Genomic DNA, 16154 nt, shown 5'->3' with positions numbered 1-16154 from the left:
ATGCAGTTGGAGACAAGGCATAATTTTTTATGTTCTATAACACAGTAGGATAGTTAGGATTGACAGTAACTAATTCACTATTTCAAAGTAGCGAGTAGAAATTATTTCAAATATTTCCAACACAAAGTAAGGATATGTCTCAGGTGACACATGCCAATTACCCTGATTTGATCATTAAACATTGTATACATGTATTGAACCGTCTCACTGACCCACACAATTACTACATGTCAGTTAAGAACTAAAATGTTTTTTCTCAGTAGGGTAACTATGGTTGAGAACAATTAGTTGTGTATTTCAAAATAGCTAATAGAGAGGATTTTGAGTGTTCTAATCATAAAGAAATGATAAAAGTCAGAGGTGGTGGCCGGCGCCGCGGCTCACTAGGCTAATCCTCCGCCTTGCGGCACCAGCACACCGGGTTCTAGTCCCGGTCAGGGCACCAGATTCTGTCCCGGTTGCCCCTCTTCCAGGCCAGCTCTCTGCTGTGGCCAGGGAGTGCAGTGGAGGATGGCCCAAGTGCTTGGGCCCTGCACCCCACGGGAGACCAGGATAAGTACCTGGTTCCTGCCATCAGTTCAGCGCGGTGCGCCGGCCACGATGGCCATTGGAGGGTGAACCAACAGCAAAGGAAGACCTTTCTCTCTGTCTCTCTCTCTCACTGTCCATTCTGCCTGTCAAAAAAATTAATAATAATAATAAAAAAATTTTAAAAAAGTCAGAGGTGGTGCATATGCCAATTACCCTGATCTGATCATTACTCATTGCATCTGTGTATCGAACCATCACATCACAGCCCATAAAATACATAGAATTATCAAAAAGTGAACAAAAAAAACAAAACAAAACAAAACAAAAAGACATTTGCAGATAAACAAAAGCTAAGGGAAGTAATCACTAGCAGGTGTTCCCTGTAAGAAATAAAGGTTGTCCTTTGGATTGAAACAAAATAAAAAGCCAGGAGACAGTAACTAAAATCCACACAAAGAACACTGGTAAAGGAAAGTACACAGGTAAATTTTAAAAGGGAGTAAAAATGAAAATGTTTTCCTCCTGTCTGATTTAAAAACCAACCGTATAAGCAATATTTATAAACTGTAATAAAGTCTGTAAAATGACTAAAAATGTAATTCATATGACAAGAACAGCAGAAAACAGAGTGGAGAATGGAGCTACACAGGAGCAAAATTTTTATATATTCCCGAGATTAAGTTAGTGTTAATCCAACGTAGGATGTTACAGGATGTAAATTATCATCCCAGGCAGCCCAGGAGGAAGAAGAAGGGATTAATCCACTGTGTCAAATGCAGCTGATAATTTCAGATGAGATCCTAGAACTGACCGTTTGATTCAGCAACAGGAAGGACGCTGGTGAACAGTTTCAGAGACGCGTGTGTTTGCAAAGCCTAGCTATATTGGTTTAGGTAGAATGGGAGAAAAAAGGTGGACAATGAATACGAGAGATTCTTCCTGCAGTCTTGCTGAGAATGGGAGCGTAAATGAGGATGAGGGCGATGAGTGAAAGTTATTTCAGCAGGCTTGTGATGTGCCTGAGGATGATTCAGCTGAGGGGGAGGACATATATGTGTGTCTGCTGCCTCTGTTACTAAAGGAGCTTGGAGGTCAGAGGGAGATCATGGGATCCCATGTTCTCATCTGGGAGCCCCAGGCATGGCCACCTTGGCTACTGGGAGAACACATATGTCCTCCAATCTATGCAAGTGTACCTACATATTTGTTTGATTGTGTATAATGCTTATTATTGTATTAATATATGATGTCCATTAGGAAAGAGACACACAGTTGAAGTTTTAAGATACATTTGAAAAAATGTCTTGTTAATTAAGATGGCATCCTATGATCATTAACTAATGTCTTAAGGCACTGTAGACACTTGAATAAGTTAACGGTGAATGAAATCAGGTTTCTGAAAGAGGTTTCCTTGCTGATTCTGTGGCTGTTTTCTTATCAGCTATAGTTACATCTGTCCTTGTTCTTACCTTGTAGTGAGGCTGACGAAGTATAATGATTGTTACTCAGTTTCTTATTATTCACCTGAACGTATTATTGATGTTATCTGTAATCTGCACTTTCTTCGCAGCTTTTTTTTTTTTTTAAGATTTTATTTATTTATTTGAGAGGTAGGGTTACAGAGAGAGGCAGTGAGAGAAGTCTTCAAGCTGCTGGTTCATTCCCCAGATGTCCTCAATGGCGGGAGCTGAGTCGATCCGAAGTCAGGAGCCAGGAGCTTCCTCTGGGTCTCCAATGTGGATGCAGGGGCCCAAACACTTGGGCGACCTTCTAATGCTTTGCCAGACTATAGCAGAAAACTGGATCAGAAGAGGAGCAGACAGGACATAAACCGGCACCCATATGGAATTTTGGTACCACAGGCAGAGGCCCCTGCAGCTTTTTTTTTTTTAAAGACCTTTTTATTATGGAGAACTACAACATATGTAGGGAATAATATAGTGAACTCCAACATGCCCATCATTCCCCTTCCACTGTTATTAACTCATGATACATTCATTTCTCCAGCCCTGTAATATTTTAAAGATAATCCTACATATCAGATTATTCTGAAAATAATTGTGTATTTGTAAAATGTAAGGATCCTTTTCTTTTTTATTTATTTGACAGATAAAGTTAGATAGTGAGAGAGAGAGAGAGAGAGAAAGGTCTTCCTTTCCGTTGGTTCACCCCCGAAATGGCCAGTACGGCCCGCCGATCTGAAGCCAGGAGCCAGGGGCTTCCTCCTGGTCTCCCACTTGGAGCAGTAGAAACAGGAGCTGTTCAAAATCCCACCCTCACGCAGCTGCAGCCTGGAGGGTACAGTTTGTAATACACAAGAAGGGGCCGGGACCCCATTTCCCCACGGGCCGCTGGAGGGGTGCAGGCAGTGTAGGAGGAAGCACTACACGCCCTTGGTCTTTTCTAAGGACGCGGTGGTGTGGAAGCCTGCTACAGGGCTGCCAGTTCCGTTCACCCTCACTACACTAACAAACCCAGATCAGACTCCAGGAAGTCAAGCTCCAGGTGGTCAGGAGGAACTGGGAAGTCAGGCTCCCTTCTGGATGTCATTGTGATACATTATTACCACCGCCACCCCACCCCCTCCCCATGTAGTCATCAACATAGAACAGCTAACTGAAATTTTCCAGGTGCTGTAATGATATTAAAGGAGACGTCTCAGTACAGGGCCAGTCTTTGGCTTGAATTTTATGAAAAGCTCTTTTCTTTTTTTGACAGGCAGAGTTGAGAGAGAGAGAGAGAGAGAGAGAGAGAGAGAGAGAGAGAGAGAGAGGTCTTCTTTCCTTTGGTTCACCCCTCAAATGGCCGTTATGGCCAGTGCTCTGCGGCTGGCACGCTGAAACGATCCGAAGCCAGGATCCAGGTGCTTCCTCCTGGTCTCCCATGGGGTGCAGGGCCCAAGGACCTGGGCCATCCTCCACTGCCTTTCCGGGCCACAGCAGAGAACTGGACTGGAAGAGGAGCAACCGGGACAGAATCCGTTGCCCCAGCCCGGACTAGAACCTGGGGTACCGGCGCCGCAGGCGGAGGATTAGCCTAGTGAGCCGCGGCGCCGGCCTGTCCTTGTTCTTTCTATGAGAACCACAAACAGCTGAGCTGCAGGCCGGTGTCTGAGAATCATCCCAGCGAACACCGCCAGATCTCGGCTGGAACTTTCCTTCTCAACGAGGAGCCCCGTGGCGGGGAGTCCCTCCTGGGGGTGGGGGTGGGGTGGGGTGGGGGTGGAGGGCAGCACTGCACCTGCTGACGGAGCCGGCGGGCGGCAGGTGCGCGTCCCCAGCGGGCGCAGGTCTCCGGCGGTCAGCGAGAGTCCTACTCCCAGTCCCAGTAGGCTTGCCGGCGAGCACGGACGCCTCTGCCCCGAGCCCCCAACGCCCTAGAGGATGGCGCCCACGTACTGCAAACACAGGCAGCCGCAGCACCAAACAGGATAAAGGAGGGCCCGGGACGCCGCGCCCTGCCTTCGGCTTTTCGTGGAAACTGGGAATTGCGGTGGGCTAGAGAGCGGGCCTCGCCCCGTCCTCAGAGCAGCAGGATCCTCTGCAGTCCTGCCTGCTCCCCTACAGCCTCAGTTCCTGGCCAGACCCGCTCGGAGGCCCGGCGAGCACCAGCAGGCAAGTGACCAGCACGCGGCACACCATGGCCGCCGCGCACACCGCCCTAGCTCCGAAAAGGGCCCGTGCTCAGGGCGCACGCGTGGAGAGCACCCGTCCCACAGAAGATCCTCCAGCCCGGAGTTTCCAACCAGGGGAAAGGGCAGCGGGGAGCCAAGGTAGGGCAGAGAGGGAGGGGCCCTGCCTTCTGAGCAACCTCCCATTGGGTCCTTTCACTCTGCCCTCAGTCCCGATTGGTTGCGGGTGGGGAGCACGGGCCGAGCACGCTCCCCGGCGCCGCTCGGCGTTCGGCCGGCGACAGCTGCGCAGCCAATGGGAGTGCCGCGGGGGCGGGGCTAGCTGGCGCTGGGCCTCCCCGGGCGCGGGCGAGTTGGTAAACAGATCCGGAGCGCGTGTTGGTCGCCAGCACTACGGCCAGCGCGCGGAGGCCGCGCGAAGGTGACCGCAGATCCCAGCTTCCTGCAGCCGGGTAAGGCAGCCACCCACCCTCCCCGTGTCCGGGCTCTGTCTACGGCGGCCGCACCTGGCCTCGTCACCCGCTTGGGCCAGCGTTGCATTCTCCTCAAGTGACAGCGCGACTTCCCTTTGCGAGTTTCACGTGCCGTGAGCTCTGGGGCGCGCCACAGGTGCCAGGGTGGCGGCTCTGCCGTTGTCTCCTACCCCGGTGACCACCTCAGCCCGCTAGGCCTGTCTGGGGGAGGGGACGAGGGCCGGCGTGCCGAGCCTTGCGTGCCTGGGACACGCAGTGCCGCCCGCTGTCCGCCCCTCTCGGTGGCCCGAGCAGCTTTCCTGCCTCGCTCTCTCTTGGTCGTGTGTCTCTTCACTTGAAACCCCTTGCACTGTGTGTTGGGGGCCTTTAGCTGCCCCGGGCTGCAGGTTTGTGCCAAGGCTTTGACTTTTGACCCGAGCCGGCTGTTGGGCTTCACAGGTGGGGGTTTTGGGGAACCCGGGGAAGGGAGCTGTTATTGTCATTGGTTCATTCTTCCGTTCGTTTTTCTTTGGCCGTTCCTCTTTCTTCTCCAACACTTGGGATCTTATGAGTAGTTAGGGCTTAATTCCTTAAACACGAGCTTTCCCCTGGCTCATCCCCACTCATTACCCAGAAGCAGCGGCTCCCCCGTGCCTTTTAAGAATAGGGGCTGGCGCTGTGGCACAGTGGGTTAATGCCCTGGCCTGAAGCACGGGCATCCCATATGCGCGCCGGGTTCTAATCCCGGTTGCTCCTCTTCCAGTCCAGCTCTCTGCTGTGGCCCGGGAGGGCAGTGGAGGATGGCCCAAGTGCTTGGCCCCTGCACCCGCATGGGAGACCAGGAGGAGACACCTGGCTCCTGGCTTTGGGTCGGCACAAGGCGCCGGCCGTGGTGGCCATTTGGGAAGTGAACCAACGAAGGAAGACCTTTCTCTCTGTCAAATAAATAAGAAAAATAATAATAATAAAAAAGAATGGAGATTGCTACAGGGACAAGTCTGGGTGCTGGGTAAGAGACATCAGCTTCCTGATGGGTGTTAGCTTGTGTGCAACCTCCCAGCCCCAGCTGAGCCTGCAGCCCTGGAAAACTTGGGCCTTGAAGGTGCAGGGAGGGCATGCCAGGCCCACCTCCTTGCCAGAGGAGCTGTATGGATGCCAGCTGAGGACTGTGGGAAGACTGTCTCGTTTGGAAGAGAGGCTGCCCCCCACTCTGCCCAGCCGTGATAATCAGGAATGTCTCTAGATATTGCCTAGTGGGCCCTAGAGGGCAAAATCACCTCTGGTTGATAACTACTTAGGTAAGACTCTAAAAATGGTCATCCCATGCTGCCAAGGACCTCTCTGGAACCTCTCCGGAAATACTCGGGAGTATTTGAGAGGTTTAGGCATCCTGCCTCCTGCCCCAAACCAGTGATAGAAGCCTTAGTAATTGGGCTTTAAAGGAAGCTCACCTGTGCACCTGGGGGAATGGGGGGGCAAAGGTGAAACCTGCATGAGCATTTACTGTGCCTGCTGGGTGGGCTTCAGCAGCTGGCCAGGGTGGGAGTGCTGAAGAAGTGGAGGACTACGAGGTTTGGGGGGATGGGTACAAGAATCACCATGGGCTGATTTTTGAGTAGTGAGCAATGGAGTTTAAGTTTTTTGTCTGAATGCTGGCATTGTCCGTAAGTGGCTCTTCCGAGGTGATGTTTTACTCAACCTCACTCTTTGCTCAGACAGCTCCCTCTCTGTGGTGGAATGTGGGAGGAGGCTTGTGGCTGCATTTCAAATGTGTATATTTACATGTACAACTGTCGTGCAGGATGCATGTGTGTGTAGTTTGTGGAGTTCTTCTGTGGTTGATTGAAGCATCAGTGTTGAAGACAGCAAGCCATTGCTTTTTGTGAAGAGAAAGATACTTTACTTCTGAATCTAGACTTTTCCATCAGTGTAACCTGGTGTTTATGCCCCAAACTTCTAAATTCCAAACTAATGTTTATGCAGAAAAGCTGAACCCTGATTATTACTCAGGGCAAGGAAAAACATCCCAAGCTCTTGGTACAAATTGTTTTTTCTTGTTAGTTGGGGCTGGAGGGTATATCACCACTTCCTGTAACACTCCTTGGTCACTTTGGGGACGCTTTGTTGCCTCTCGAAAACAATCAGGGAGAGAGGTCATTTCTTTCTCCAAGAGTTTGCAGAAATCTGTTATTGGGAAGTTGAAAACTTGGCAGGAAAATTTTCCATCAAATCCATGGACACTGAGTCATTATCTTTGTCAGTTGAAACAAGAGCCTTGTGCTAAATTAGCCAGGAATATTTAGATGGAGAGTTGTCTTGATGTGACAGTGGCATCTGCAAATAGTTCTGGCATTCCTGTGAAACAACAGCCAGGAACTTGGAGGAGCCGTGGGAAGGCGAGCTGGTGCAAGTGGAGGAGTTCAAGGGCCCTGCTCCTTCTGAGTTGGGCAGGGGCTACAGGGGGAGGGTGGCCTGAGTCCCAGGTGGTGGTGGCGGCTAGGGGAGCTGAAACTCAAGGTGTAGCTTCACGGGGATACATGCAGGTGGAACTTTGGACTCGCTAACCAGTTGTGATTTCTGTCTGGGTGGAGGAGCTGGGTGATGGTGTCACTGAAAATAGAGGGCACGGGAGGAGCTGATTTGGAGGAAGACGATGATGTTAGTTTTAGACATGATATGGTTGAGATACCAGTGGGTCTAAATTTTTCCATCCTGTTAAATTATCACTCACATTCAATAGATTTACCCTTTTGGGTGTGCAGATGAGCGCAGTTTGATAAATGCATATAGTCACATAACCACGATCATAGTAGGGATATAGAACAATTCCATCTCCCTCCAAAATTCCCCTCTGCCACTTTATAGTTGCCTGTGGGACTGTCATGGGGCCATGTGGTATGTATGTGTATAATTAAGTGTGTTCTAGAATTAGTTTAAGTGGTTGAGAGATCCCAGGGAGATATCAGTGAGGAAGCTGAGAGGAGGCTGGCACAGTCCAGGAGACAGCACAGATAGTGGAGAAGCAGGCTGTTTAAGGAGCAGCCTGGGAGCGCCTCCAGGCTGTGGAGTAGGTAGAGGAAGTGGAGGCCAGAGAAAGGGAGGAGAGAGTTTCAGCGAAGTATGTGGGACCAGCAGGAGAGGCTGTGGGGTGTAGTGGGGAGAGGGGTGCAGGAACCCACTGGTTTGAGCCACTGGGTGTTCCTAAAGGGTGGGACTGAGGGATCAGGAAAGACAGCAGGTACACCCAGTCCTTGGGAGAGGTTAGCTGTGTTGGGAGGTGGATGGTGAGCAGTCAAGGGGAGGTTTCTTAGCATTTGGTACGGAGAGCTGAGAGTGGACGTGGGCTTCAGGGAGCAGGCTTTTGTGAAAGGAGAGATGGAAGGTGAAGGAAAAAAATAGGTCAGGGGCAAGGTCCTGGCAGAGAAAGGAGAAGGCCATGGCCAGCGTGGAAGAAGATGGGACTAGGGAGAGCCTCAGGGAGGGTCTGAGATGTGGGGCTGAGAATTGGAGGGCACTCACATGTGATTGCTTCTGTTGGGCTAGAGAGGGAGTGAGGCCCTCTATTTAATGTGGGAGGGACGGGATGAGGCGGGGTGGGGTGGGGCTTGGAGAGCAAGTCTGGCTGGAGCTCTGTCTTAGGTGCCCCCAGGGTCCTGTTCCTGCTGGTGTGAGTGTGTACCCGTGTGTGGAAGGGAAGTGGGCAGCAGTTTCCTGCTGGAATCCAAGGGGTGAGTCCTGGCCTTTCCCTGCTACCTCTGCACTGTCCGTGGACTTTCCCACAGGTGGGTTTCCTGAGTGAGCAGCTGTGGGATTTCCGGGTCTCTGCCTTTGTGAAGCTGGGAGTCTGCCCCTCTCTGCTTTCTTAGGGGGGCCAGTGCTGCACTCTTGAGAGCATTAGTCTTTCCAGACCCTGTTAAATCCCAATTCTGCCAGCAGCCCTGCGGTGTGTCCTTGTCACCATTCTGCAGTCCAGGTATAAATGGCTCCATCCTAAAATCTGGGAACTAGAGATCAGGCAGGTCAGTCTCCTCATTTTACATATGAGGAAATGCAGAAACTTGGGCCTAAAGTGGAGAGCCGTGTGTGCCCAAGTTCATATGGGGTTGGTGGCTGAGCCGGGCCTGGAACCCTGGCCTCGCTGTCAGTGTTCCCCATCAGCGCTCATTGTAGCACATGTGGTATCTGGGAACTAGAGAACCTGGATGATGGGTCCTGGGGACTGCCATGCCATGACATGTGCAGACATGAAAAGAAGCTGTGAATCAACTCCCAGAGCCTGGCATCAAGCTCAGTGTTTGTTCTGTGCCTGGCATATTTGGTGTTTGGCACAGGTATCAGCTCAGAGGGAGGTGAAAGTAACACCAGATTGCCCAGTAAACCGCAGGTAGTTACTGTTTGACAGACGCCTGTGCAAACATCTCAGATCTTTTTGCAACTGAAAAAGTTGGCGTGCAACATGTGGCCAAGCAAAGGCCTGGGCACCCTGCTGTGTCTCCCGTTCATACTTGGGAGGAGCTCACAGAGAATGGGCCAGGGCAGATTTTGCCTTCTGAGGAACAATTGCCTGTTGTCTGTTTCCCCTTTCTTCCTCTCAGTCCTCGTCATCATCTTTTATTTGATGGGCACAGAGATCCTTCCATCTGCTGTTGCACTTCCCAAATGCCTGCAACCACCAGGATTGCGTCAGAGCTAGGCCAGGAGCCCAGAACTCAGTCTGGATCTGCTGTGGGGATGGCAAGAACCCAACTATTTGAACCATCAGCCACTGCCTCCCAGGGTGCACATTATTAGGAAGCTGGAATCAGAAGCAGAGAGGGGGCATGAACACAGGCACTTCAGTATGGGATGTAGGTGTCCCAAGCATTAGCTTAACCATTACACCAACACCTGCCCCCATCTAAGTCTTCTTACAGACAAGGCGTGAGGTGAAATAGAGGAAAAATAGAGATGACAGCATCCCCTCCCTGGTCTGTGTGTTCTGTTGTACCATAAGCAGGTGCAAAAAGCCAACTTGGAAACTTATAAAAATTCTTTTTTAAACGGGGTCGGGGGGAGTGCCACTGGTGCCTTCTCTATCGCTGTGCATGCTTGGAGGTTCAGGATGGTTGAAGACAGAACATTTCTCTAGGGGCCAGCACTGTGGCTCAACAGGTTAAAGCTGCAGACTGCAGTGCCAGCATCCCATATGGACTCCAGTTCAAGCCCCGGCTGCTCCACTTCCAACCCAGCTCCCTGCTAATACAACCAGGAAAGCCTTGGAGGATGCCCAAGTGCTTGGGCCCCTCTACCTACATGAGAGACCCGATTGAAGCTGGTTCACTCCCCAGTTGGCCGCAACAGCCAGAGCTGCACCAATCTGAAGCCAGGAGCTTCTTCCAGGTCTCCCACATGGGTGCAGGGGCCTAAGGACTTGGGCCATCTTCTGCTTTTCCAGGCCATAGCAGAGAGCTAGACAGGAAGTGAAGCAGCTGGGTCTTGAACTGTTGCCCATATGGGATGCCAGCACTGCAGGCGGCAGCTTAACCCACTATGCCACAGCACCAGCCCCAATTAACAGTTTTTTGTACCTGTCATATGCCCTAAATGCTGATACCTGGATAATCTAATCTACCTGTCTCATGAACACAAAATAAGCTTGCATTACTTGCTGTAGGTTGCACTAGCAAGTCAGTTCTGTGATGGGATTTGAACCCAGGTCATCTGACTGCAGAGAATCTGTGGATTTTAACTATGGCATCAATATCACTCTCCAAACCAAGTATTTAAAAATTTTTAAATATTTATTTGTTTACTTGAAAGAGTTACAGGGAGATAGAGAGAGAGATGGAGAGAGATACCTTCTCTTTGCTGGTTCACTCCCCAGGGCTGAGACAGGCCAAATCCTGGAGTCTCATGCAGGCCTCCCACGTGGATGGCAGGGACCCAAACACTTGGGCCATCTTCTACTGCTTTTCTTTTCTTTTCTTTTTTCTTTTTCTTTCTTTCTTCTTTTTTTTTCTTTTTTGACAGGCAGAGTGGACAGTGAGAGAGAGAGACAGAGAGAAAGGTCTTCCTTTTGCTGTTGGTTCACCCTCCAATGGCCACCACGGCTGGCGCGTTGCGGTCAGCGCACTGCGCTGATCTGATGGCAGGAGCCGGGTGCTTCTCCTGGTCTCCCATGGGGTGCAGGGCCCAAGCACCTGGGCCATCCTCCACTGCACTCCCTGGCCACAGCAGAGAGCTAGCCTGGAAGAGGGGCAACCGGGACAGAATCTGGTGCCCTGACCGGGACTAGAACCCAGTGTGCCGGTGCTGCAAGGTGGAGGATTAGCCTAGTGAGCCGTGGCGCTGGCTCTACTGCTTTTCTTAGGCCATTAGTGGGGAGCTGGATTGGAAGTGGAGTAGCTGGGACATAAACCGGCACCCATAACTCTGGCTACTTTAAAATGTTTCAAGTGGGAAATGTTAGTTTTTGGGCTTGGCTGTCAGGCATTTAGCAGTCTTGCCTGCCGTCAGTTACCTGTGCTCAGCAGAAGGCGAGAAGCTGCTCAGGGCCCTCTGAAGTGTTGTGGTTTGAGCCCTGGACCCATGCAGGTTCATTCTCTGCACTGGGTCCCTCTTTGGACTGTCAACAGAGGTTGGAACTTTGCCTTCTGCTACTTTTATGACCTCCCCTGTCCCGCCCTGAATGAGTGCCACCACACCCAGGGAATCCAAAAAACAGGTTAATCTTCCAAAGGGTGGAGGGCAGAGACTTGTAGTTTGGTGCATTAGCAACACATGGTTTGCTTGTTTTCTGTTTTTTAAAAAAATTTATTTGAAAGGCACATGAGACACAGATACAGCTGGTCCTTGGTGTCCCCTGGACCGTAAAGACTGATAAGGGGCCAGCGTATACATCACAGGAATTTAATTCCTTCCCGAAATCTTTTTTTTTTTTTTTTGACAGGCAGAGTGGATAGTGAGAGAGAGAGAGACAGAGAGAAAGGTCTTCCTTTTGCCGTTGGTTCACCCTCCAATGGCCGCCACGGCTGGTGCGCTGCGGCCGGCGCACCGCGCTGATCCGATGGCAGGAGCCAGGTGCTTCTCCTGGTCTCCCCTGGGGTGCAGGGCCCAAGCACCTGGGCCATCCTCCACTGCACTCCCTGGCCACAGCAGAGAGCTGGCCTGGAAGAGGGGCAACCGGGACAGAATCCAGCGCCCCGACCGGGACTAGAACCCAGTGTACTGGTGCCGCTAGGTGGAGGATTAGCCTAGTGAGCGCGGCACCAGCCTCCTTCCTGAAATCTTGGAACATACAATCTGCCACAGGTATCCCATACAACCCACAGGGACAGGCAATCATTGAAAGAACTCATAGGATGATTAAAGATCTCTTACAAAGACTAAAACAACAATCATATGCCCTCGGACCCACAGCTTGCTTTGACTGAGGTCCTTTTCACTATCAATTTTCTTTCTTTTGATTCCCAAGGGATCAGCCCAGCTTATAAACACTGGGGATCCTTTCCATCCCAGACCCAGCCCCTATGGTTAGGTGGAAAGACCCCCTGACAGGAGAATGGAAAGGACCACACCCTCTGCTAACCAAAGGTCGAGGATATGCTTGTGTCTTTCCAGAGAATGTGGAACAGCCCATTTGGGTACCAGCCAGAAACAGCCTGCAACTGACAGCCAATCAGAATCAGCTGTTGTTAGCAGATGCACCTGCCCTATCATCCTACCCTGAGAAACTGCCCATAGCCACATCTGTTACTGTTTTGTACCCCACTAACTCTGGTCAGCCTCAATTGGCCCACAGCCTGTGTGCGGTCATGCCATTCCTGATAACCATTATTTCTCATTCCTACCCCTATCTGAGCAAGCAATCCTGTGGTCTCTCGATTTGAGCGCTGGTTAGTCAATGACGGGTAAGATCCCCTGGGGGACAACCTAAGACAGGCACAGCTGCATTGAGAGACCACATGGAAACGGGGTCAACAATGGTATGGCCAAGAATCATGCCTCCCGTTGCTCAAAAATAAATGAAAAGGGGGAAATGTGGTGGAATGAGAAGGCCATGTCAAGATGGCCACTGGCAAGCAAGCATCAGTTACTCAGGAATGGCTTTGAAACCCACCTGGCAACAGAGCCTGCCTGGCAACAGGCTGTGATTGGATGGCTTTGGAACCCACATGGCAAACAGCCTGCCTGGCAAAAGGCTGTGATTGGATGGCTTTGGAAACTGCCTGGCAACAGCTGTGATTGGTTGGGGCATAGACCGCCCCTTGACCGGATTGCCTGGTCTTGACTATATAAGCTGTTGTACTAACTGAAATAAATGAGTATGCGGGCTGCTTGCCTCAAGCCTGCTTTCACCCGACTCCCGGGGTCTGTGTGATGACTCCATGCCTCTTGCCCCCACCATGCTCCTCCTCTCAGAAACGAATCCACTGCAACATTATTGAGAAATCAACTGCAACAGATACACACACACACACACACACACCAGCAGGTTCCATCTATTAGTCTACTCCTCAGATGCCTGCAACAGACAGGACTGGGCCAGGTTGAAGCCAGTGTCAGGAACTCCACTGAGATCTCCCATGTGGGTGGCAGGGACCTAAGTACTTGGGCTATTCCTGCTGCCTACCCGAATGCACATTTGTAGGAAGCTGGATCAGAAGCAGAAGTGGGATTTCCAGGCACCCTGATAAGGGATATGGATATCCCAAACACTCTAGTATTTTGATGCAGTGTCCCAAGCCTTGGCTTAACCTGCTGCAGCACAATACCCACCTCTCATTTTCTCCTCTTAACCTATGTCACAGCTCCTGAGCCAGGACGAATTCAGATCCTAGCTTTACTTCTTAGAAATTGTGTGACTTTGGGCAAAATTTTAAGCTCTCTCTGGCTTAACCCCCTTACTTGTAAAATGGGTCTGCTGCCTCCTTTTAAACATGACAGATTACATAGCTCTGTGCTTTTGTTCTGCTTATGACAGAAGTTGACACATGCCTGATTCTCAAAAGCAGCTGTGGTTATCCTCACCATGTCGTGCTGGTTCTGTTTCTCACAAAACAAAAATATTTGGGGCATGGTTCAGTTTATTGGAGACAGTGAGTGCCCACCACTCAACAAGCTCTTGTGTGCTTAGCACGAGAATGGGTGCTATTTGGGGCTAGCGCTGTGGCCCAGAAGGTTAAGCCTCTGCCTGCAATGCTGGCATCCCATATGTCAGTTAATGCTGATGCACCTGGGAAGGCAGTGGAGGATGGCCCAAGTCCTTTGGCCTCTGCACCCACGTGGGAGACCTGGAAGAAGCTCCTGGCTTCACCCTGGCCATTATGGCCCTTGGGGAGTGACCCAGCAGATGGAAGATATCTGTCTGTCTGTCTGTCTATCTATCTATCTATCTATCTCTTCCTCCTTCTCTATTGCTGCCTTTCAAATTTAAATAATGAGTCCTTTTTTAATGGATGTATTTATTATTTGAAAGGCAGAGTTAAAGAGGGAGAGACAGAGAGATCTCCCATCTGCTGGTTCATTCTCAAAAGTTTGCAATGGCCAGAGCTGAGCTGGTCTGGAGCCAGGAGCCAGGAGCTTCTTCCAGGTCTCCTATGTGGTGCAGGGCCCAAGCACTTCCTCTGCTTCTTTCCCAGGCACATTAGTAGGGAGCTGGATTGGAAGTGGAGAAGTCGGGACTTGAACTGGCACCCATGTGGAATGCTGGGGCTGCAGGCAGCAGCTTACCCACTAAGCCACAGTGCCAGCCCCAGAATGGGGCTCCAAGAAAAATCCCAATGGTGGCCGGCGCCGTGGCTCACTAGGCTAATCCTCCGCCTAGCGGCGCCGGCACACCGGGTTCTAGTCCCGGTCAGGGCGCCGGATTCTGTCCTGGTTGCCCCTCTTCCAGGCCAGCCAGCCCTCTGCTGTGGCCAGGGAGTGCAGTGGAGGATGGCCCAGGTGCTTGGGCCCTGCATCCCATGGGAGACCAGGAAAAGCACCTGGCTCCTGCCATCGGATCAGCGCGGTGCGCCGGCCGCGGCGGCCATTGGAGGGTGAACCAACGGCAAAGGAAGACCTTTCTCTCTGTCTCTCTCTCTCACTGTCCACTCTGCCTGTCAAAAAAAAAAAAATCCCAATGGTCTGAAGCAGTTTTCAAGAGACCATGGAGTCCTTAGCCTAGGAGACAACTGAGAATCTCCTTCCCTTACAATGCATGACTCCACTGGGCTGTTGAAAGGGTTGTAGATACAGCGAGGGCAGACAGACCAGCCTACGGGCTCCTCAGGAGGCCACTACCATCCCATCAGGACTTAGAGTAGAATCAACAGTGTGCAGCCCTGTGACACTCATTGCCCACGTACTTGCCTGTACCCAATGCTTGCCTGCAAAGGGACTCTTGTTAAGGACGCTAAGAAAGTACAGAATTGAAGGGATGATTAGATGGTAGATGGGTTTATATCAGCTGCAGCCCAAGCCATGGACTGACCGCAGAGCAAGGGGATGTTGTGGTAGCAGTGAAGGCTGTGAGCTTCCTGAGTAGCAGGAGAAAGAGGGATGTGTAGCAAGGTGGCATCTGACCTTCCCCCCGCCCCTGCCACTACCCCAGGCCTGAGTGCTTCCTCTCATCCTGGATAATCCAGTAAAAGGTGTTCATCTCCCCAGCCCTCCCTTTGTCTGTCTGTCTCCAGCTCGGTAGCCCTGTGTGATGGGGTGAGTCTCTCTCTCCAGGTCAGGAATGGAGCTGTAGTGGGGGTTCCTCACCCCAAAGCCAACCTTATTGGGCTGCTCTGATGCAGCTCTGCTGACTTTTCCAGGTTTCCTGGAGTAACTGTTTTGTTTTGCTCTGTTGCCCTAGAATAAAATAAACATGTTCTGTAAAAGCCCAGGTAGTAATCGTTTCAGCATTTTGTGGGCCATATGTCTCTCTTTCAACCACTTTGTTGTTGAAGCCAAAAAGAAAAAAACAAAAGCAGCCATAAGTACATAAGTAAGTGATGGAGTTGTAGACAGTATACAAATGAACAAACATGGCCATGTTTCAATAAAATTTTATTTACAAAAATAGGCAGCAGGGCCAGATTTGGCCCCAGGATAATGCTTTGCTGAGCCCTGCCCTAGAATGACATTTTCATGTTACATGCCTTTACTTTTGGTTCAGAAAAATGTAGTCAGTGCACTTAGCTACATAGCTGTAAAGTAGGACCCTGTGGTTTTCTGAGTGTGATTATTTGTCTTTTAATGTAGGGGCTGATATTAGGGAAGGCAGGCAGACCTGCTGCCTGCTTGTGCCAAGTGATTTTCTCACCCCTCTTCTAAGAAGAGCAGTTGAGCCTCTTTCCCCAAAATAAGATGACCATGTTCTGTCTGCCTGGCAGCCCGTGAGGGCAGTTGTCTTCTGATGAAGGACAGTGCTAATTACTAAGGGCGTGGGGAGGCATTATTTATAGCATTCTGATCTGCTGCCTTACCCTCTGCCTCTTCCAGCCTGGACAAGCACTGAAGGGGTATGGAGCAGTGTTTTACAAATTACGTATCTGCATATCGAAGATTCTCTCTCTCTCTCTCTCTCTCTC

At 50.9% G+C, this 16154-nt stretch overlaps 1 protein-coding gene and 1 long non-coding RNA gene across 5 annotated transcripts in view; one reads left to right on the top strand and one right to left on the bottom strand.

Annotated features, from left to right (window-relative positions):
• Positions 1–2102: 2102 nt before the first annotated feature.
• On the bottom strand, positions 2103–3911 carry LOC138844995 (uncharacterized). Its single transcript, XR_011381555.2, has 2 exons — positions 3772–3911; positions 2103–2317 (listed from the first exon to the last, which is right to left on the bottom strand). It is a non-coding gene; the product is annotated as an uncharacterized LOC138844995 (long non-coding RNA).
• The window catches only part of COQ8A (coenzyme Q8A), a 43877-nt gene continuing 31480 nt past the window's right edge, over positions 3758–16154 (top strand). For 3 of the 4 annotated variants that reach the window (XM_008268141.5, XM_008268143.5, XM_008268142.5), the window contains exon 1: positions 4525–4614. The gene's annotated coding sequence lies outside the window, so the exon portion shown is untranslated. Of the gene's footprint in view, positions 4146–4524; positions 4615–16154 lie in introns of those variants that run through there. The other variant, XM_089311704.1, reaches the window with a different exon arrangement.

This window comes from Oryctolagus cuniculus, chromosome 13, assembly GCF_051225735.1.
Source record: "Oryctolagus cuniculus isolate XC-2025 breed Fujian yellow rabbit chromosome 13, ASM5122573v1, whole genome shotgun sequence".
In the NCBI taxonomy this organism is placed as follows: Eukaryota; Metazoa; Chordata; class Mammalia; order Lagomorpha; family Leporidae; genus Oryctolagus; species Oryctolagus cuniculus.
Note: the sequence above shows the minus strand (reverse complement) of the source record. Positions and strands in the feature narration are given on the sequence as shown.